Source organism: Gorilla gorilla, chromosome 6, assembly GCF_029281585.2.
Source record: "Gorilla gorilla gorilla isolate KB3781 chromosome 6, NHGRI_mGorGor1-v2.1_pri, whole genome shotgun sequence".
In the NCBI taxonomy this organism is placed as follows: Eukaryota; Metazoa; Chordata; class Mammalia; order Primates; family Hominidae; genus Gorilla; species Gorilla gorilla.
In genome coordinates, this window is record NC_073230.2 from 74204186 (window position 1) to 74226324 (window position 22139).

Genomic DNA, 22139 nt, shown 5'->3' on the forward strand with positions numbered 1-22139 from the left:
CAAGTCCACCAGACCCCGGGTCAATGGATCTGCTAGGATCGATCTACTGATAGGTGAGCTGGCTCGTCTCCGTTTGTCTGTCTGTGTCTGTTGTCTGTTCTGAATCCGAATCTGTGACTCGCGAGGTCTGAAACTGGAGCTGGCACAGTCCTGGCAGACGCGCTATAGGACAGCCAGCGGAGACCGGTGGGAGACGTCCCCTGGCTCTCATCTGATCTATATTGCGGTCTGAGCTGCCCCGGCTTGGCGGGCAGCAGCTGTCTCTGATCTGAGCTGCCCCGGCTTGGCGGGCAGCAGCTGCCTCTGACCCGGGCTGCCTCAGCACGACCAGGACCCAGGCAGCTAACTCTGACCCGGGCTGCCAAAGTGCGCCTGCGATTAGATATCATTAAGAAGTCAAATCAGATTTCCTTTACAGGGATTAAAACCCACATTCCTTTATAGGAAGAGAGTACAAATTATTACAGGATGGGTAATACCCAGAGCACTCCCCTATCCCTCCTTACGAGTAATTTCAAAGAAGTTAGAGCAAGGGGCCATGATCTTGGTATAGAAATCAGAAAAGGAAAACTAATTACTCTGTGTCGCTCCGAATGGCCTGCCTTTGATGTGGGGTGGCCACCCGAAGGGACCTTCTGACTTGCTGTCATCACTAGAGTGAAGTCCAAGATTTTCCTACCTGGGCATGCGGGCCACTTAGATCAAATCCCATATATCCTCATATGGCAGGACCTTGTTGAGAACCCACCTCCTTGGCTGTCCCCTTTCCAATTAGCCTCTGAACCCTGTAAGGCACTGGTTGCTCGACCACTAAAATCCAAGCAGCCAACTGCCCCCCCCATCCTGTTCTACCTGACAGCGGGGACCCACTGTTCACAGAACCCCCTCCGTACCTCTCCGGGCCCCAGGCCCCAGCCCCCCTGGCTAAGCTGCGGGAGGGAGCAGGCGGACGGGAGGCAGCCGGCACACACGGGCCTGCTGAAAGGGAAAATAACTTTGAAGGGCCGGCGGGGCGGACGTGAGGGCGCACTTCACGGACCAGCCCCCCTCAGCCGCCTGACTCCACGGTGGCTTTACCCCTTCGGGAAATAGGACCCCCAGATGACACAGGAATCCCCAGGCTCCAGTATTGGCCATTCTCCACCAGTGATCTGTATAACTGGAAAACTCAGAGTGCTCGGTTTTCAGACAACCCCAAAGATTTACTGGCTTTACTGGATAGTGTCATGTTCACCCACCAGCCCACTTGGGATGATTGTCAGCAGCTCCTCCGAATCTTGTTCACCACGGAAGAGCGAGAGAGAATACAGATAGAAGCTAGAAAGCTGGTCCCGGAGGACGACGGTCAACCAACTGCCAACCCCGACCTCATAAATGCAACCTTTCCTCTGACCAGGCTGGCGTGGGACTACAATACGGCAGAAGGTAGGGGACGGCTACACCTTTATCGCCAGACTCTAACGGCAGGTCTCCGGGCAGCTGCTCGCAAGCCCACTAATTTGGCTAAAGTATATTCTATTCTGCAGGGGAAGACAGAGAGCCCAGCTACCTACTTAGAAAGATTAATGGAAGCTTTTAGACAGTACACCCCCATAGATCCAGAGGCTCCAGGAAGTCAGGCAGCTGTTGTAATGTCTTTCGTAAATCAGGCAGCCCCAGATATTAAGAGAAAACTCCAAAAATTAGAAGACTTGGAGGGGAAGCGGATTCAGGACCTCCTTCAGATAGCCCAGTGGGTTTATAATAACAGAGATACTCCAGAGGAAAAGCAATTTAAGGCCACTGAAAAAATGACCAAGGTCCTGGCAGCAGTGGTACAGAAAGAGCATCTAGAGCCAGAGTACACCCAACCTAGGCGGCCCCCCCGGCATGATAATCTGAGCAAAGACCAATGTGCCTATTGTAAGGAGGCTGGCCACTGGGTAAGAGACTGCCCCAAAAAGAAACCACGAGGACAGGGACCCGGACCCCCTAGGTCTACACCCATACTAGTCACTCAAGACGAAGACTAGGGAAGATGGGGTTCGGACCCCCTCCCCGAACCTAGGGTAACTTTGCAAGTGGAGGGGTCCCCAGTCCAGTTCTTGGTCGATACGGGAGCACAGCACTCGGTCTTAGTTAAAACTAATGGGAAATTATCCTCCAAATCCTCATGGGTACAAGGGGCCACAGGAGTTAAGAAATACCCATGGACAACACAAAGAATAGTAAACCTCGGAGCCAAGAATGTAACCCATTCTTGACTGGTCATCCCTGAGAGCCCCTGTCCCCTATTGGGGAGAGACCTGCTAACTAAAATGGGAGCACAGATCCATTTCCTCCCTGAGGGGCCCGTGGTGACCAACTCCCACAATCGACCCGTGTCCGTCCTGACTATAAACCTAGAAGATGAGTACCGGCTCCACCAGGAGAAAGCGGCCCCTGACCAGGACATAGCAACCTGGCTCCAGCAATATCCAGAAGCGTGGGCAGAGACGGGGGGCTTAGGTCTGGCAAAACACCGTCCTGCCTTATTTATTGAACTAAAGCCTGGGACAGACCCCGTGCGGGTACGCCAATACCCGATGCCCCTAGAGGCCAAGAAAGGGATTGCCCCGCATATCCGCCAGCTCCTTGACCAAGGGGTCCTTCGCCCATGTCACTCACCCTGGAATACTCCATTGTTGCCGGTACAAAAACCTAATAGTGGAGAATACAGACCTGTACAAGACTTAAGAGAAATCAACAAGAGGGTTGTGGACATACATCCAACTGTACCTAACCCGTATACCCTCCTAAGTACCTTAAACCCTAAACATCAATGGTACACTGTTTTAGACTTGAAAGATGCTTTCTTCAGTTTGCCTTTAGCCCCTCAGAGCCAAAAGCTCTTCGCCTTCGAGTGGAATGACCCTGATAGGGGCATAAGTGGCCAACTGACATGGACCAGGCTGCCGCAGGGATTCAAAAACTTTCCTACCCTGTTCGATGAGGCCCTCCATGAAGACCTGGGTGAGTACCGACATAAACACCCTGAAATAATTTTACTACAGTATGTTGATGACCTCCTAATTGCTGCTGAGACCCAAGAAGCTTGCCTCCAAGGGACCAAGGGTCTCTTACAAGCTCTGGGGAATCTAGGCTACCGAGCCTCGGCAAAGAAAGCTCAAATCTGTAAGCCAGAGGTAACATATCTACGGTACCTGCTTAAGGGAGGGCAGCGCGGGCTAACAGACGCCCAGAAACAAACTGTTCTGCAGATCCCCAGGCCACAATCCACCCGACAAGTGAGAGAATTCCTGGGGTCGGCAGGATTTTGCAGACTATGGATACCTGGGTTCGCAGAACTGGCTAAACCCTTGTATCAGGCAACACGGGGGCAACAGCCATTTAATTGGACAGATGAAGCCGAGTTGGCCTTCCAACAGATTAAAACCGCCCTACTCTCCGCGCCTGCACTAGGACTACCTGATGTTACCAAGCCCTTCCACTTATACGTGGATGAGAATAAGGGTGTCGCCAAGGCAGTAATAACTCAGAACTTAGGCCCCTGGCGGAGGCCAGTTGCCTACCTGTCAAAGAAGTTAGACCCAGTAGCTGCCGGGTGGCCCCCTTGTCTCCGAATGATTGCGGCCACGGCTCTGATGGTGCAAGATGCTGATAAACTTGTCATGGGGCAAGAATTGCGGGTTGTTACTCCACATGCCATCGAAGGTGTACTCAAACAGCCACCTAATCGATGGATGAGTAACGCCCGGCTCACCCACTACCAAGGACTACTACTAAATCCTCTCAGGATAATTTTCCTGCCCCCAACGACCTTAAACCCTGCCTCGCTGCTGCCCAACCCAGACCTGGATGCCCCACTCCATGACTACACCAAGATACTAGCTCAGGTGCACGGAGTTCGAGAAGACCTGCAGGACCGCCCACTTCCTGACGCCGACCTCGTCTGGTTCACTGATGGGAACAGCTTCATGCATCAAGGCCAGAGGTACGCTGGAGCAGCAGTAACTTCAGAGACTGAGGTAATCTGGGCGGAACCCCTGCCCCTGGGGACATCGGCCCAGAAGGCCGAACTGATAGCACTCACCCAAGCTCTTACCTTAGGGGCGGGGAAAAAGCTGACAGTATATACAGACAGCCGATATGCTTTTGCAACGGCGCATATACATGGGGCCATTTACAGGGAGCGAGGGTTACTGACGGCTGAAGGAAAAGAGATAAAAAACAAGCAAGAGATCCTAGCCCTGCTAACAGCCCTATGGAGGCCAGAAAAGTTAGCCATTGTACATTGCCCAGGGCATCAGAAACTAACTACTCCAACTGCTCAAGGCAACTTTCTGGCAGACCAAACTGCAAGGAATGTGGCGAAGGCTCCCAGCTAACTCCTTGCACTCCAGCTCCCTGACCCGGGCCCCCGGGACTTGCCATATTTCCCTGAATATTCAGAACAAGATCTCCAGTGGATTGACAAACTTCCCCTGAAACAAATCCAGAATGGGTGGTGGACTGATACTAATGACCAAACCATCCTACCAGAAAAACTAGGACAACAGGTGTTAGAACACATCCACCGAACCACCCACCTGGGGGCCCGGCGGATGATAGACCTGATCAGACGCTCCAAGCTCAAAATCAGGCATATAGCTGAGACGGCCAGCAGTATTGTGACAAGTTGCAAAGTCTGCCAGCTTAACAACGCTAACCCCCAATCTCAAGCTGCAGCAGGAACAAGGTTCAGGGGAACCAGGCCCGGTATCTACTGGGAAGTAGATTTTACCGAAATAAAGCCAGGAAAGTACGGGTACCGGTACTTACTTGTCTTTGTAGATACTTTTTCAGGGTGGACTGAAGCATTCCCAACCAAAAGAGAAACTGCTCAGGTCGTAGCAAAGAAAATTCTGGAAGATATCCTTCCTAGGTATGGCTTCCCCATCCAGATAGGGTCAGATAATGGGCCCGCTTTCGTCGCTAAGGTAAGTCAGGACTTGGCTTCCATCCTTGGGGCAAATTGGAAACTCCATTGCGCTTACAGGCCCCAGAGTTCAGGACAGGTAGAAAGGATGAATCGGACCTTAAAAGAGACCTTAACTAAATTGACTATAGAGACTGGCACTAATTGGGTAGTCCTTCTCCCCTATGCTCTGTTCCGGGCCCGTAATACCCCTTACAAACTGGGCCTTACCCCTTACGAAATCATGTATGGTAGACCTCCACCCCTGGTTCCTAGCTTAAAAGATGACCTGCTTAAGTCTGAAACAGAAAATGTCTCTGAATTCTTATTTTCCTTACAAGCCTTACAGAAAATTCACCAAGAAATCTGGCCCAAGCTGAAAGAGCTATATGAGACCAGTCCCCCACCGACACCCCATCCATACCAGCTGGGAGACTGGGTCCTGGTTAAGCGACACCGACAAGAGACCCTAGAGCCCAGGTGGAAAGGACCACTCCAAGTACTCCTGACCACACCCACCGCCCTGAAGGTAGAAGGCATTGCGTCGTGGATCCACTACACCCACGTCAAGCCAGTGGACCCAACCTCCGACCTTCTGGGGCCAATCATGGCGGTGGCTGAAGCACCGGACACGTGGACTGTGGACAGAGCTAAGAACAACCCCTTAAAACTCACCCTGCGCCGGCAGCATAGCTCACTGAAAACATGCAGTTAGGTAGTCTAACTCTAACATTAGTCGCCCTAGTGGCCGCTGGGGAAAACATAAAGCCAGCTCCTAATCCCTTTGTCTGGAGATTCTGGCTTTATGAAAACCAAACCCACCCTGGGCAACCTCATAAGCCCAGGGAATTAGTGGCCAGTGCAGATTGCCCCTCCTCAGGGTGCAATAGCCCAATTTTACTAAATTTTACCGATTTCCCAGTAGCCAAACCAGTGGCACCAATAATATGCTTCGAGTATGATCAGACTGAATACAATTGTAAACACTATTGGTGGCACCAAAGTGCCGGCTGCCCTTATAACTATTGTAACATCCATAAATACCAATGGTGGGGTGGAAAAGAACAGATAGATCCCAGATGGCCCTTCCATTGCAGACAAGATAGAGCCCTTTCATATACATGGATAGTTAGAGACCCCTGGAACTCCCGCTGGACCACACCTCAACATGGGGCTGTATACTACTCCTCCGCCTCCACATGGCCTAGCAGTCACCTCTATCTGTGGCGGGGTCTAGTGCAGGTACGGCCCCTGGTCCATGGAAATATCCAGCGACAAGAAAACTGCCTGACACAAGACTTACGTCCTTTTTCCTGGTTAAAATTATTGCAAGAAGGATTAGAACTTGGCAACCTTACAGGACTTCACAGCCTGTCTGGCTGCTTTCTGTGTGCCACTCTAGGGCATCCACCGCTAACCGCTGTCCCCCGGCCATGGGGATCCTCCACCTCAGCCCAAGCTAACAACCACCGAAACCTCTCATATGCCCCTATCGCTAATGTGCCACTATACCTAAACCCCAGTCAAGAAAAGTTTCCCTACTGTTTCTCAGGAACTAATTCCAGCCTCTGCAACATCACTGCAATGCCCCCTAACATCACCTTAAGGGCTCCGCCAGGCATATTCTTCTGGTGTAATGGAACATTATCTAAAAACCTATCAAGCCCCTCTGTTACCAACCTACTGTGTCTTCCTGTCACATTAGTTCCCCGGTTAACTCTACTTACTGCCAGCGAGTTCCTAGGGTATACCGGTAACTGGACTAGTGCTGTTATTCACCCAGACCCTAGACCGAGACCTGCACGAGCCATATTTCTCCCCCTCATTGCAGGAATCTCCCTCACCGCATCCTTCATGGCGGCCGGACTAGCTGGGGGAGCCCTAGGTCACACCCTTATAGAAAGTAACAAGCTGTACCAACAATTTGCCGTTGCTATGGAGGAGTCAGCTGAGTCCCTTGCCTCCCTCCAGTGGCAGTTCACGTCCCTAGCACAGGTAACCTTGCAGAACCGGAGCCTTAGACCTACTCACTGCTGAAAAAGGGGGAACGTGTATGTTTCTAAAGGAAGACTGTTGTTTCTACATAAATGAATCAGGGCTCGTGGAAGACCGGGTCCAACAGTTACGCAAGTTAAGCACAGAAGTAAGAACACGGCAGTTTGCTTCAGCTGCAGACCAATGGTGGAACTCATCTATGTTTTCTCTGTTAGCCCCCTTCCTTGGACCCCTACTGAGTCTACTATTTCTGCTTACCGTAGGACCTTGTGTTGTTAACAGGATTTTGCGGTTCGTTAGAGAAAGGTTTGACACTGTACAACTCATGGTCCTCAGAGCCCAATACCAACCTGTAAACGCTGAAGCAGAATCAGACTTATAAGACCCAAGATTGGCTCTAAAAATACCTGAAAAGAAAAGGGGGGAATGAAAGGAGCCGGGCACATTCCTCAGCCCCGGGCTCAAAACAAACAAGCCCAGTACAAACACATCCCATCCTCTCATCTCACCACATGTCGCCATATATCTCTCAAATTTCCTGAGCCCAGTACAAACACCACCAGGAAAGTCTCCGATAAGGAGACAGCCGTTCAGAGTTTTACTGAAAGAGTGGGAACCAAAAGAATTCCTTTGTTCCCCTGTAACTTTCAGGCTATAAAAAGCAAACACTCGCATTGTTCAGGGCCCTCTTGTATGCTGTGGAATGCAGGGACCAGGTTCGAACTTGTAGTAAAGATCCTTGCCGCTTGGCTTTGACTCTGGACTCTGGTGGTCTTCTTTGGGGAACTAATGGTCTGGGCATAACACAAGCATCTTAGGAGTGACAGATCAAGGTCACAAGGTATCCACAGCCATGACCACAACTGTACCTACCCATAAAATGTGATACTGGAGTAGAGTATTCTTGTCTTTCATTTTACGCAAGAGCTAGCCAATCAAGACAGGTGATCCAGGTTCTGGAGCTCTGCTAGGGCAGTTTCATTTTTTATTTAGAATCAGCCTGTCCCACTCCTGCTTGGCTTATCCTTAAGCAATCAGCCTAGGGTCACTGGGAATCCTCTCACAATCACCTAGGCATCTCAGACATTTGAGGATGTCCAGGGATGAACTGTGTCAGGCTGACAAGAGTGGTTAATTCTGCATCTGTCTCAATGTAAGAGAAATGAGTCATCCTGTGTTTGTTCCTCCCCTCATACAAGAGATGTCTTTGGTTGGTACCCAGATGAGAGTTTCTTCAGTTTCCTGGTACTTGGATGAAAAACAAGGAGGTGGTCTGGAGACCCAAAGGGATAAACTAATTGCTTGCATTTCCTATGGCCATTAGAAAAATAGATGAAGCAGTCATGATCCCTACCATCCAGGAACTGTTAGTCTTGACTAGCAACTGAATACATGATTGAATTAAGCATCATATGGTTGGCATAATAAATAGATGTGGGCAAAAAAAGTGTACTTTATTTGGGCCACTTTATATTTCTGTAACTTATGAGGTCATTTCTATGGATATTTATGGACACAACAGTTGCTATTAGTATTTCTGTTTCTTATGCCTTGCTAAGAATACTTATTTGGCTTCCAACAAAATTACCCTAGAAAACCCTAAGAGATTTGTTTAAATTGCTTATTAGTATATGTTATAAAATTGACAGGGCAGTGACTAAAAAAGATTAAAAGTTCACAAACTGGGATTTAATTTTCTTTTGGGTAAGCTTAGCAAAAACAATAGGAAATACCCCAGTGGCATAGAGAGCAGAATTCTACATAGGGTACACTCCCTGCCCCAGCCTTGTTCAAATTTACTGTTTTTGGAGGCCTTGTTTAGGTCTGGCCCCACCCTGGAGTCTTGCCTCACAGAACTGATTAGAAGAGATGAGAGTACTGGGTGGTGAATCCTGCAGCCTTTCTAGAGCCAGTGCTCACAATATTCTGAAACCTAAAAGCAGATAAATGGAAAAAATAAAGTATGTATTTTAGGGTCTTAATTTTTAGTTTTTTAATTAAAACCAGTGCTTGCAGAGACATTCCATTTACCAACCTGTTTTCTATTCTTGGAGATGTTGTTGCTCTGCAAGTCAGAAAAAAGTAAATATAAACACAATAAAAATTCCTCTAAGCTGCATTAAAGTTTTTCTTTCTGTATCTCTCTCCTCTGTCTATATTTAGCTTTTATTCTATACATTTTTTTAAAAAATCAGTGACAGAGAAACAAAAGAAATAAAAATGCTGGGCCCTTTTTCTAAATCCAGGGAATTATTAAACACTTAATACCAGCTCCCAAGGTGCTATGAGGATTAAATCATGTAACGTGTTATTCCCAGCAAAGTGCTCTGTAACAGTCCCTTCAGCACATAGTACCTGCTTAATAAACATTGCATTAGTACATGTGAAAATGTTATTTTTCTTTTCTTTTTTCTTGAGACAGAGTGTCGCTGTTGTCGTCTAGGCTGGAGTGCAATGGTGGGATCTCGACTTACTGCAACCTCTTCCTCCTAGGTTCAAGTGATTCTCCTACCTTGGCCTCCTGAGTAGCTGGGATTACAGGCACCCGCCACCATGCCCAACTAATTTTTGTATTTTTATTAGAGACAGGGTTTCACCATGTTGGCCAGGCTGGTCTTGAACTCCTGACCTCAGGTGATCCACCTGTTTTGGACCCCCAAAGTGCCCAGCCTGTTTTTCAAATGCAGATTTATTCAGACATAGCTGCCTTCTGTTTGTTCTGTAAACTTAAAAGAGCCAGCAAAAAATATGAAAATTGATTATCTTCATTTGTCCTAGAAGTATTTGTATTTTGACAAGAGTGCTGAGTGTAAGGAACTCTGCTGTGTCTGCTTACTCTAACTAATGCTAATAATGAGCCCAAGGGGAGCAACATCAGCTTTGACAGGAGACTTGTTTAAAACTCCCATTCATGAACCCTTTCCAAACCTGCAGTATCACATTACATAGGGTGAGTCCAAAATCACCAAGTGATGTATAAACTCATTAAAGCTTGAGAGGTAATGCTTAGCTAAATGGTTATTAGCCCAGACTTCTAATTAGGATTACATGGCCAATTTGCAGTAATCTTTTTACTTATACCCTTTCCACATGTTCTGTTTATTATTCTGGGTGGAAGCATTCATGTTGTTTTAATTAAGTTCCTCCTGTGACTCTCAGGTGAGGACAGAATCAAGTATGAGGGGTTCAAGATACACTCATGAGAGTTAAGTGGGTTTTTTTTTTTTGAGACCCAGTCTTGCTCTGTCTGCCAGGCTAGAATGCAGTGGCATGATCTTGGCTCAATTCAGCCTTCACCTCCTGGGTTCAAGTGATTCTCCTGTTTCAGCCTTTTGAGTACCTGGGACTACAGGTATTCACCACCACGCCTGGCTAATTTTTTTTTGCATTTTTCTAGAGAAGGTTTCGCCATGTTGGCCAGGATGGTCTTGAAATCCTGGCCTCAAGTAATCCAGCAGCCTCTGCCTCCCAAAGTGTTGGGATTACAGGTGTGATCCACTGTGCCCAGCCTGAGAGTTAAGTTTTACCTTTTCACTAAAGGGTGGTCACAGGACTGGTTCTATTTGGATTTGATAGGGACAGAGCAGTGTGGCCCATATTTCCATTACTGTAGTAGAAATTGCTGGTGTCTGTGGCAGAGAAGAGCACCTGAGGACAGGAAAGGAGAAACTTGTATTATTATCTCCATAGAGCAGCTTATTGTTCTGAGTCTCTTCTGTTATAAAGGAAAGAAATGAGTGAACTTTTTCTGTAGGTCTTGGTTCTTTGGCCAAGTGTGACTGTGGTGGTAGCAGGTAAACAGGTGGTGCTGACACCTTTAAAGGCATAAACTGAAGATGCAGGTGTAATTTGTCCAGAAAATCTCATCTGAGAAGGAATACCAGAGAAGAAGGAGAAAGGGGAAAAAAATGGCGTTTTTTTTTTTTTTTTTTTTTAGCTTAACATGTCTCAAATCGAGAGCTGTGTCCACTCTTCCTCCTGGAATGCCATGCGTTTAGTACCTGTAAACCTTTACTTCTCTAATTGTGTTGTTTCTCCCTAATAGGTTTGTTTTAACTACTTTTAAAAATTCTTACGATAGTCAATTGTCTCTGAAAAAAAATGTTTTTTCCTGCATACCAGAGCCTTCCCTACATTCTCTACATCATGCCGTCTTACAGGCCATACAGAATTCTCATGAATTTATAACCTGCAACATTAAAAATGTTCCATTTGTGGAAAGATGTGAATACTCAAGATTTCTGTTGGGGGAAAGCTGGGGTCCTTAGTAAAGAAGGAGAACATGTAATCTTGAAGTTTCATCTGTGTTCTCCATTGGTTCTATGCAGAACAGGATTAATAAAATGCTGTTTTAAACAGAATGGCACTCGTTACCCAGAAAGTTCTGAAAAAAATTGTTAAGAGATCCCTGCTCTTTGGGGTGCTAAAGAAAGACTACTTAAAATCACTATTAGAAATTACAGAACATGAATTACCTGTATCTTGAAGTTTGCATAAAAATGATTTTTTTTTTTTTTTTAATGGAGTCTCGCGCTGTCGCCCAGGCTGGAGTGCAGTGGCGGGATCTCCGCTCACTGCAAGCTCTGCTTCCCGGGTTGACGCCATTCTCCTGCCTCAGCCTCCCCAGTAGCTGGGACTACAGGTGCCCGCCACCACGCCCGGCTAATTTTTTTGTATTTTTTAGTAGAGACGGGGTTTCACTGTGTTAGCCAGGATGGTGTCGATCTCCTGACCTCGTGATCCGCCCGCCTCGGCCTCCCAAAGTGCTGGGATTACAGGCGTGAGTCACCCCGCCTGGCCAAATGATTTTTTTTATGGTTACATTCAGACTACAATTTACTTTTGAGGGCAGTATTGCAGCAGTGATGCCATAGTTTTCTGTGTGCATCAACACCGCATAAAATTTGTCTTAGTGCAGTTGATGTTAATGATTCACTTGGTTAAAAAGCTCTTGGACAGATTTCTTTACTATAGAGTTACTTATTTTTCTCTGCATTATTAAGTATCTTTATGCTGCTGATGTGGATAAACCATCACATTTAATCTGGCAGCTGCCTTTCTATCTTAGGTTTCCTTTGCATATATCTGTTTTTGGAAAATCAAGGCTCTCATCTTTGTTTACAGGCCAGAAAAACTGGGAAAATAACAGGCTCTTCCACTTACTGGATATTTAACAAAATATTCTTCTTGGGCCAAAAACATTGACATTAGCGGTGAGCTTGTTAGAAATTTAGAATATCAGACTTTATTCCATATCTTCTGAAAAAATAATCTGCATTAACCAGATCTCGAGTTTATTGTACACATTAAAACTTGAGAGGTACCTTTTAACTCAACGTGCCTTTTCCATCTGAAAAATACACACAACTTATTCTGTATGATGCACATATAGCACTCAGAAATGGACATGTTTGTGTTTATGCCCTTAATTTTATACTTTATCATCCAGAAGAGTACCATGTGTATGCTGATTCTGTGGATCTTATGCCACTTTCTTTTCTCAGGGCAAGAAGTACATTAGAAAATATTTCTGTTAAAAATTATTTTATGGGCTGATCCTGGTGGCTCACGCCTGTAATCCCAGCACTTTGGGAGGCCAAGGAGGGTGGATCACGAGGTCAGGAGTTCGAGACCAGCCTGGCCAACATAGTGAAGCCCCATTTCTACTAAAAATACAAAAAATTAACTAGATTTGGTGGCGGGCACCTGTAATCCCAGCTACTCGGGATGCTGAGGCAGAATTGCTTGAACCTGGGAGGCAGAGGTTGCAGTGAGCCAAGATCGCACCATTGCACTCCAGCATGGGCAACAGAGTGAGACTGTGTCTCAAAAAAAAAAATTATTTTATGAATAATTTCAGTCACTCCTGTAAGACATAATCAGTTTTCCTTACTGTCTTATTTTACCTTGAGTCAAATTTAAAATTCTGCCCATGGCTACTTGGTTAATGTGTGTGTGTGTTTGTGTGTGTGTGTTTTTCAGGGACCACTGACATTTATGGATATGGCCATAGAGTTCTCTTTGGAGGAGTGTCAGTGCCTGGACACTGCACAGCGGAATGTATATAGGCATGTGATGTTAGAGAACTACAGAAACGTGGTTTTCTTGGGTGAGAATAACTTCAGTACACATTTCCTAATATATCCTAAAGGTTTCATTTTTTTTTTTGGGTAGAATGTCTTTTGGTAATTTATGCTTTGCATAAATGAGTTTCAGATTCCTGTTTTCAAAAGAATCTTTGAGATTTGTCAGTGTAGAAAACAATTTCTTTAAGATGTTTCATCTTGACCTGAACTTTCCACATTTCTGAGCTGATGTGTATCCTTCACTCTAGATTAGTGGTAATTCCAGAAATTTATTGGCATAAAGTGTTGTTGCCCACACCTAAATCTAACTCCCAACACCAATTATTTTGAATCAATAGTACTGGGTAGTGAAATTAAGAATTTACAAATTTAAAATATTTTCTAAATATTTAGAATTTTCTGTTATATATTAGCATTTTGGGATTAATTTACTAAAATATTCTATTACATTCTCTTTACTGAGCACATTACTAGGTTGGTAATTGGAGAATATGAGCCAGAGTCATGTTACTTATTTTTAATAAAACAGGTATTGCTATCTCTAAGCCAGACCTGATTACCTGTCTGGAACAAGGAAAAGAGCCCTGGAATATGAAGAGACATGAGATGGTGGTAGCCAAACATTCAGGTAGGTGAGAGTGAATACACAGATGGCACAGATGAGAGGTCAAAGGCCAAGGAGAAGGCCACTCCTTTAAATGTGATTTGGAAATCTGTATTCCAAAGGAAATAGTTTCTGGAAAGCCTGAGTTTTTTATTTTGCTCTCACATAAGACATCTTCTGTCTTATGTTTTTAAATTCTCTAAGAATTCTACTTTCCCTTTGGTGATCTTTCTTCAAGTTCACAGTGAGAGCCAACGTCCTTTTCATGGCATATAAAAGACTGCACAATCTGACTGCTTTTTTATTGTTTTTAAGGACACGCAAATATCTGCATAATTTTGAGAAACTCTATGTTAAACCATATTTTAAGTTCTCTTTTTGGATCATATCTGAAATGTGTGAGTAGTGGTTTCTGTTCCATTGTGGTTTTTTTGTTCATTTTTCTGCATATTCCATTCTGTTTTTATTATAGTTTTAAAATATAGTTTGAAATTATGAAATATGATGTCCCTCTACTTTGTTCTTTTTCCTCAAGATTGCTTTGGCTATTCAAAGTTTATTGTAGTTTCATGTAAATTTTAGAATTGTATTTTTTATTACTGTGACAAAAATGTCACTGGAATTTTGATACAGAGTTTATTGAATTTGTAGATCACTTTGGATAACATGGCACTTTAACAAAATTTATTTTTTGAATCCATATAAATAAAATATTTTTAAATTTATTTGTATCATCTCATTTTTTTATTGATATGTTACATTGTAAAAATTTTTTACCTCTTTGGTTAAATTTGTTCTCAGAAGTTTATTATTGTAATGCTATTGTAAAGATTGTTTTCTTTCTCTATTTTATCAGATAATTTGTTTTAAGTATATGGAACCATAATTTATACTTGTATGTTAATTTTATATTTCGGTAATTTACTGAGTATATTTATCAGTATTGACATGTTTTAATGTACTGTTTGTTTTTTAATATATTAGATCATATGGTCTACAACCAGCAACTTTTTACTTGTCTTCAATGGCATTTTTTTTCATATTTTAAACTAATTCTTTTGCCACATACTTTCAATGCTATGTTAAAGTAGAAGTATTGACAATGACACAATGTAGTTTTGCATTGGTGCTTGTGATTTTGAAGCAGCAAACACCTCTTCACGTTTTTATATCCTGGTTTCAGGAGGTAAAGATCTATTCTTGGCCCCCAGGTGATGGGATGCCCTCTGGGTTTGTAGTGGAGAGGGGTGTAGCTTGGTCACAAGGCTGCTGGGCCTGCACTAGGGCCCACCTTTACTGGCTTGTTACAATGGGCTTGGGCTGTTGTAATTCCCATTTTATTTTTGGACAGATTAAATATCCTTCAGGACTTTGCTCTGTAGGGCAGACACTAGGGCAGGTTTTTGCAGTTTGGTCTGCATATGGTGGGCCTTATATCAGGATATGGATGAGTATGGCTTTCACTGAGTACCGGAGAGGATTTTTCCAGGTCACTGTGTGGGTTTCTATGTAGGCAGAACTGGCCATGAACTGTGGCTAAGGGAACTAGAACTGAGTCATTGAACTGCTTCAGGGACCACAGTAAAGGCCAAGGTCTGCAGGCCTGCCTGCATGCTGTAAATGCGTGTCTTCCTTCCTCCAGGCCTCTGGAAGAGCAGGACCTCTCCCAGACTGTGATTGGGAGGAGTTTGGGATGGTTACAGAGTAAGTTCAGAATTCTCAGTGGGACCAAGTTGGGTGGGCCATTTCTTGGTATGTAGCCAAGAACGGGAATCTTGCAGTTTGCCACCTGAATGAGGATCTGCTTTCTGAAGAGAACACTCCTCAGTCTGGGGTTTAGCAGTTTCACAACTCCCTCCCTGGATCTCAGAGCTCTCTTAAAAACACTTATTTTTGACATGGGGTCTTGCTACATAACCCAAGCTGGTCTTGAAATCCTTGCCCGAAGCAATTCTCCAATGTGAATGTACCATGTAGCTGTCATTACAGGTGTGAGCCATGATGCCTCGCTCTCTGATAAAGGAATTTTTGTCAGGGATGGCTGATAAATCTTTTTGCTGTTGGGGCGTAAAAAAATAGGGCATGTTTTATATTTCCATTTTACTGATATAACTCTTCATATACATTTTTATTTTTTATTTTCTGTTTCATATTTATCTGTAATTTTAGATTCAGACATTTAGAACAGTATGCTAGAATTTATAAGTTATGCTGGAAGTAAATTAGATAATTAGTAGGCACTCCATATTTACTAAAATAGTTACTTATACATTTAAGTTTGCTGTAGGTAAAGAGGAATTACAGGATTTTCACTTACTTTCTTCAGCCTGTATCTTAATAATAACATTATTTATTATTATTATTATTATTATTATTTTTTTTGAGACCGAGTCTCACTCTGCACCCAGGCTGGAGTGCAGCAGTACAATCTTGGCTTACTGCAACCTCTGTCTCCCAGGTTCAAGTGATTCTCCTTCCTCAGCCTCCCAAGTAGCTGGGATAACAGGCATGCACCACCACACCCAGCTAATTTTGTTGTATTTTTAGTTAAGATAGGGTTTCACCATGCTGGCCAGGCTAGGCTTGAACTCCTGATCTCAAGTAGTCCACCCACCTTGGCCTCCCAATGTGCTGGGATTACAGGTGCGATCCTCCATGCCCAGCCTGAATATTTCTTTTATATAAGCAGAGGCTCTAACTATATTTTACAAAGCATATGTATATTTCTTTATTTAGCAATGTAAGGGTGTTCTTTGCTTCCACAGTTGGATTACAGCAGTTTCATTTGTGTAGGAGCAGCATATATTTAAAATATCAAAATTATGTATAGTTTCTTTAAATGCTTGTTGAGCCGGATGTGGTGGCTCACACCTGTAATCCCAGCACTTTGGGAGGCTGAGGCGGGCAGATCACGAGGCCAGGAGTTCGAGACCAGCCTGGCCAACATGGTGAAACACTGTCTTTACTAAAAATACAAAAATTAGCTGCGCATGGTGTCACATGCCTGTAATCCCAGCTACTCAGGAGGCTGAGGCAGGAGAATCACTTGAACCTGGGAGGCAGAGGTTGTGGTGAGCCGAGATCACGCCTCTGCACTTTAGCCTGGGTGACAGAGCGAGACTCCATCTAAAAAAAAAAAAAAGTGCTTATTGAAAATTTCTCATTACAATCTTCTATTCATGGTTATGCTGCATTTCCTCTGAAATTTTACTGCCATACAGTGGATGGCACTAATTCAAAATACCTGCCTTCCATGAGTACACAGTCAAATATTGCAGTTATCTGGACAAATTCTTTCTTAATGTTACACCAATATTACAAACCAGATTTTATGAGTAAACATGTCTCTTATTATTGTTTTGTAGTTCTGTATTAGTGTATTTTTTCAGTGTAGGTTGCTTAATATTAGTTTATTGTAATTTTTTTGTTTTACTTACATATTATAATTTAAGACATTTTGCAATTGTTTGTACACTTTAAGTCAGTGTGGGGTTTAATAGATAAATCAGGAACATGTCTGTCACAATCAGATTATGTATGTATGTGTTTTATTTACAAATATGACCGCTATTTTGGTTATGGCTTATCTTGTTTATATTCATTCTTAGCTGATTTTCAATGGTCGTTTTATTTTGTGTAAGTGAGTAATCATGGAAATAATCTTATTTTTACCATGAGTTTTATAATGAATATATATTTCCTTGTGTGAGAGAAACACTTTTGTGGTTTCAGGGTAATTTTTTTTTTTTTTTTTCCATTTTTGGAGATTGAGTCTTGCTCTTTTGCCCAGGTTGGAGTGCAGTAGAAGGATCTTGGCTCACTGCAACCTCCACCTTTTAGGCTCAAGCGATTCTCCTGCCTCAGTCTCCTCAGTGGCTAGGATTACAGGTGGCCGCCACCATGCCTGGATATTTTGTTGTATTTTTAGGAGAGACGGGGTTTCACCATGTTGCCCAGGGTGATCTCAAACTCCTCAGCTCAGGCAATCTGCCCGCCTCATCCTCCCAAAGTGCTAGGATTACAAGCGGCAGCCACCACATCCGGCCTGAGGGTAATTTTTGAAAAGATTTATAATTCTGTATTTTTCTCAGTTTTTCAAAAATTAATTGTAAAAACTCATAACATAAAATTCACCATCTTAAATCTATTCAAGTGTGCATTTCAGGGCCAGGCATTGTGGTGGCTTCCATGTGTAATCTCAGGATTTTGGGAGGCCAAGACAGGAGGATTACTTGAGCGTGAAAGTTTGAGACCAGCCTGGGAAACATATGGAGATTCAACTACAATTTTTTTTTTTTTTTTAATAGCCAGGCATGGTCTTGTCCACCTGTGGTCCCAGCTTTTTGGGAGATTTAGAGGGGAGAATTACTTGAGCCTAGGAGTTTGAGGCTATAGTGAGTGATAATTGTGCCACTGCACTCCAGCTCAGGTGACAGAGTGAGACTCTGTCCCCGCAAAAAAGCTGTTCATTTCAGGCATATTAACTATATTCACATTGTTATGCAAAAGACTTTCAGAAATTTTACATCTTGTGAAACTAAAATTTAATACCAATTAAGTAACAACTGCCCATTTTACCTTCTCTTTATCCCTTGACAGACACCCTTCCACTTTGGATTTTATGAGTGTGACTACTTAAGATACCTTATAAGTGGAATCATCCAGTCTCCATCATTTTGTTACTGGATTATTTCAGGTGATATAATATTCTCAAAGTTTATCTAAAATGTCACAAGATTTTCTATTTTAAGGCTGAATAAAATTCCATTTTGTGTATATGTTACATTTTTTGATGTGTTTGTAAGTCAAGGGACAGTTGCTTCAGCCTTCCAGCTTTTGTGAATACTGGTACAATAAACATAGATGTTCAAATATGTTTATCAGGTCCTGGGTTGCATAGTTTGGATATAGATTCATAAATGGGATTGCTGTAGTTGATGATAGTTTTATTTTTGAGACAGAGTCTGGTTCTGTCACCCAGGCTGGAGTGCTGTGACACAATACCAGGTCACTGCAACCTCTGCCTCCAGGATTCAAATGATTCTTGTGCCTCAGCCTTCTGAGTACCTGGAATTACAGGCGCTCACCACCATGCCTGGCTAAGTTTTGTATTTTTAGTAGAGACAAGGTTTCACCATTTTGGCCAGGCTGGTCTCGAAGTCCTGATCTCAAGTGATCTGCTTGCCTTGGCCTCCTAAAGTGTTGAGATTACAGGTGTGAGCCACTGCACCCAGCCCATGATTTTATTTATAATTACTTGAGAAACATTTATAAAATTTTAAAATAATGGCTGCATTCTTGTTTTCCACCAACAATCAACATGGAGTTTATTTTTATTGCATTATCAACAGATTTGGTGTTTTTAAAAAAAATTGATGATGGCCATTCTAATTGGTGTGAGGTGATTGTTTTTTTTTGTTTTGTTTTTGTTTTTTGTTTTTTTTTGTTTTTTGTTTTTTGGGATGGAGTCTGGCTCTGTCGCCCAGGCTGGAGTGCAGTGGCGCAATCTCGGCTCGCTGCAACCTCCACCTCCTGGGTTCACGCCATTCTCCTGCCTCAGCCTCCTGAGTAGCTGGGACTACAGGCACCTGCCACCACGCCCAGCTAATTTTTTGTATTTTTAATAGAGACGGAGTTTCACTGTGTTAGCTAGGATGGTCTTGATCTCCTGACGTCGTGATCCACCCACCTCGGCCTCCCAAAGTGCTGGGATTATAGGTGTGAGCCACAGTGCCCAGCCTAGGTAATTGTTTTTTATTGTAATTATTATGCATTTCTCTACAAATATTAATTTAGTGTGGTTTTTCAAATGCTTTTTCCATTTGTGTATCATTTTTAATGAAAATTTACTTCAATTATTTGTTCATTTCTAAATCAAGTTATTCAACTTTATATTCTTTTTGTTTGTTTGTTTTCGAGACACAGTCTCACTTTGTTGCCCAGGCTAGAGTGCAGTGGCATGATCTCAGCTCACTGCAACCTCCACCTCCCAGGTTCAAGTGATTCTCATGCCTCAGCCTCCCGAGTAGCTGGGATTACAGGCAGGTGCCACCACGCCTGGCTAATTTTTGTATTTTTAGTAGAGACGGGGTTTCACCATGTTGGCCAGGCTGGTCTCCAACTACTGACCTCGTGATCCTCCTGCCTTGGCCTCCCAAAGTGTTGGGATTACAGGCATGAGCCACCATGCTGCTCTTTATTTGGTTTTAAGAGTTGTTTATGTATTCTGAATATAACTCCTATCACATGTGATTTGCAAATATTGTCTTTTTTTTTTTTTTTTTTTGAGACAGAGTCTGGCTCTGTCACCCAGGCTGGAGTGCAGTGGCGTGATCTCAGCTCACTGCAAGCTCCGCCTCCTGGGTTCACGCCATTCTTCTGTCTCTGCCTCCCGAGTAGCTGGGACTACAGGTGACCACCACCACGCCTGGCTAATTTTTTTGTGTTTTTAGTAGAGATGGGGTTTCACCGTGTTAGCCAAGATGGTCTCGATCTCCTGACCTCATGATCCACCCACCTTGGCCTCCCAAAGTGCTGGGATTACAGGCGTGAGCCACTGCACCCGGCCAATTTGCAAATATTTTCACCCATTTTCTAGGAGACCTTATCATTCTATTGAATGCTGTATTTAATGTGCAGAGATATTGAAGTCTAGTGTAGTTCAATTTTTCTGTTCTTTTCTTTGTTTCACATGCATTTAATGTTGTGTCTAAGAAAATAATGCCAAGATCAATGTCATGTTTTTTTCTTACATTCATTTCTAAGAGATTAACAGTGATTTTTTAGGTCTAAGCATTTTTTTTAAAAAAATATTTTTTGTATGTGGTTCAAGAAAATGATCCAACTTAATATATCAGTGTTATCCAATTTTCAACATTACTTTTCAAAGAGACGATCTTTTCTCTATTGTGTGCTCATGGCAACTTTGTGGAAGATCATTTGATCATATATAGAAGGGTTCATTTCTGGGCTGTCTTGTTCTTTCATCTGTTTATCTATTTTTGTGTCAATACCACATTGTTTTTGTTACTGTAGCTTTTATTATGTTTTGAAATCAGAAAGTATAATGCATCTTCTTTTTAATGGATGTTTTGCTATAGTTTTTAATCAAATTAAAAATTTTAAACTATTTCTGTAAAAAGATTGTGCTATTAGAATTTTGTTAGAGATTGTGTTGAATTTGTTTACCACTGTATGTTGTATTGACATCATTGAAAAATTAATTTTTTTTATTTTTTATTTTTTTGAGACAAAGTTTCACTCTTGTTGCCCAGGCTGGAGTGTAATGGCACGATCTTGGCCCACTACAACCTCCTCCTCCCTGGTTCAAGTGATTCTCCTGCCTCAGCCTCCTGAGTAGCTGAGATTACAGACATGCACCACCACGCCCGTCTAATTTTGTATTTTTAGTAGAGACCGGGTTTCTCCATGTTGGTCAGGCTGGTCTTGAACTCCCGACCTCGGGTGATCTGCCCACCTCGGCCTCCCAAAGTGCTGGGATTACAGGCGTGAGCCACTGCGCCTGGCCGAAAAATTAAATTTTTTGACCCTTGAGCAAGAATATGTTGAAGAGTACGTTTTATTTTTATATATTTTTAGATTTTCCAGTTCTACTTTTGCTTTTAATTCCTAGGTTTATTCAGTTTTGGTCAGAAAACACACGGTGTATGATTTTGGTCTTAAATGCATTTGTTGGTGTTTTGAGATGGGATCTTACTATGTCACCCAGGCTGGAGTGCAATGGCATACTTTTGGCTCACTGCAGCCTCAGCCTCCTGGGCTCAAGTGATCCTTCAACCTCAGCCTTCTGAGTAGCTGTGACTACAGACATGCACTACCATGTTCAACTAATTTTTTGATTATTTGTAGGGACAAGACATCACTGTGTTGCCCAGGCTGGTCTCAAACTTCTGGCTTCAATGATCCTCCCACCTTGGTCCCCCAAAGTGTTGCGATTATAGGCATGAACCACTGCACCCAGCTGGTATTCTTAAATTTAATGAGGCGGCTGGGCGCAGTAGCGCACGCCTATAATCCCAGCACTTTGAGAGGCTGAGGCGGGTGGATCACGAGGTCAGGAGTTTGAGCCCAGCCTGGCCAATATGGTGAAACCTCATCTCTACTAAAAATACAAAAATTAGCTGGGTGTGGTGGCACGCGCCTGTAGTCCCAGATACTCTGGAGGCTGAGGCAGAAGAATCACTTGAACACCAGAAGCAGAGGTTGCAGTGAGCTGAGATCATGCCACTGCACTCCAGCCTGGGTGACAGATTGAGACTCCACCTCAAAAAAATAAATAAATAAATTTAATATGGCTTAGTATGATTTATAACAGAATACACCAGATGCAGATAAGAATATTCTGTATTCTCTTGCTTTTGACTGGAAAGTTTGCACATAACTGTTAAGCCTAGTTGGTCTGTAATATGGTTTGGATGTCCATGTTCTCCAAACCTCATGCTGCAATATAATCCTCAGTGTTGGAGGTGGGACCTAGGGAAGTGTTTGGGTCATGGGG

The 22139-nt window shown here is 43.4% G+C and overlaps 1 pseudogene; it reads left to right on the plus strand.

The window, feature by feature from the left end:
- Positions 1–22139, plus strand: part of LOC101133668 (zinc finger protein 85-like) — a 51379-nt pseudogene that overhangs the window by 13902 nt on the left and 15338 nt on the right.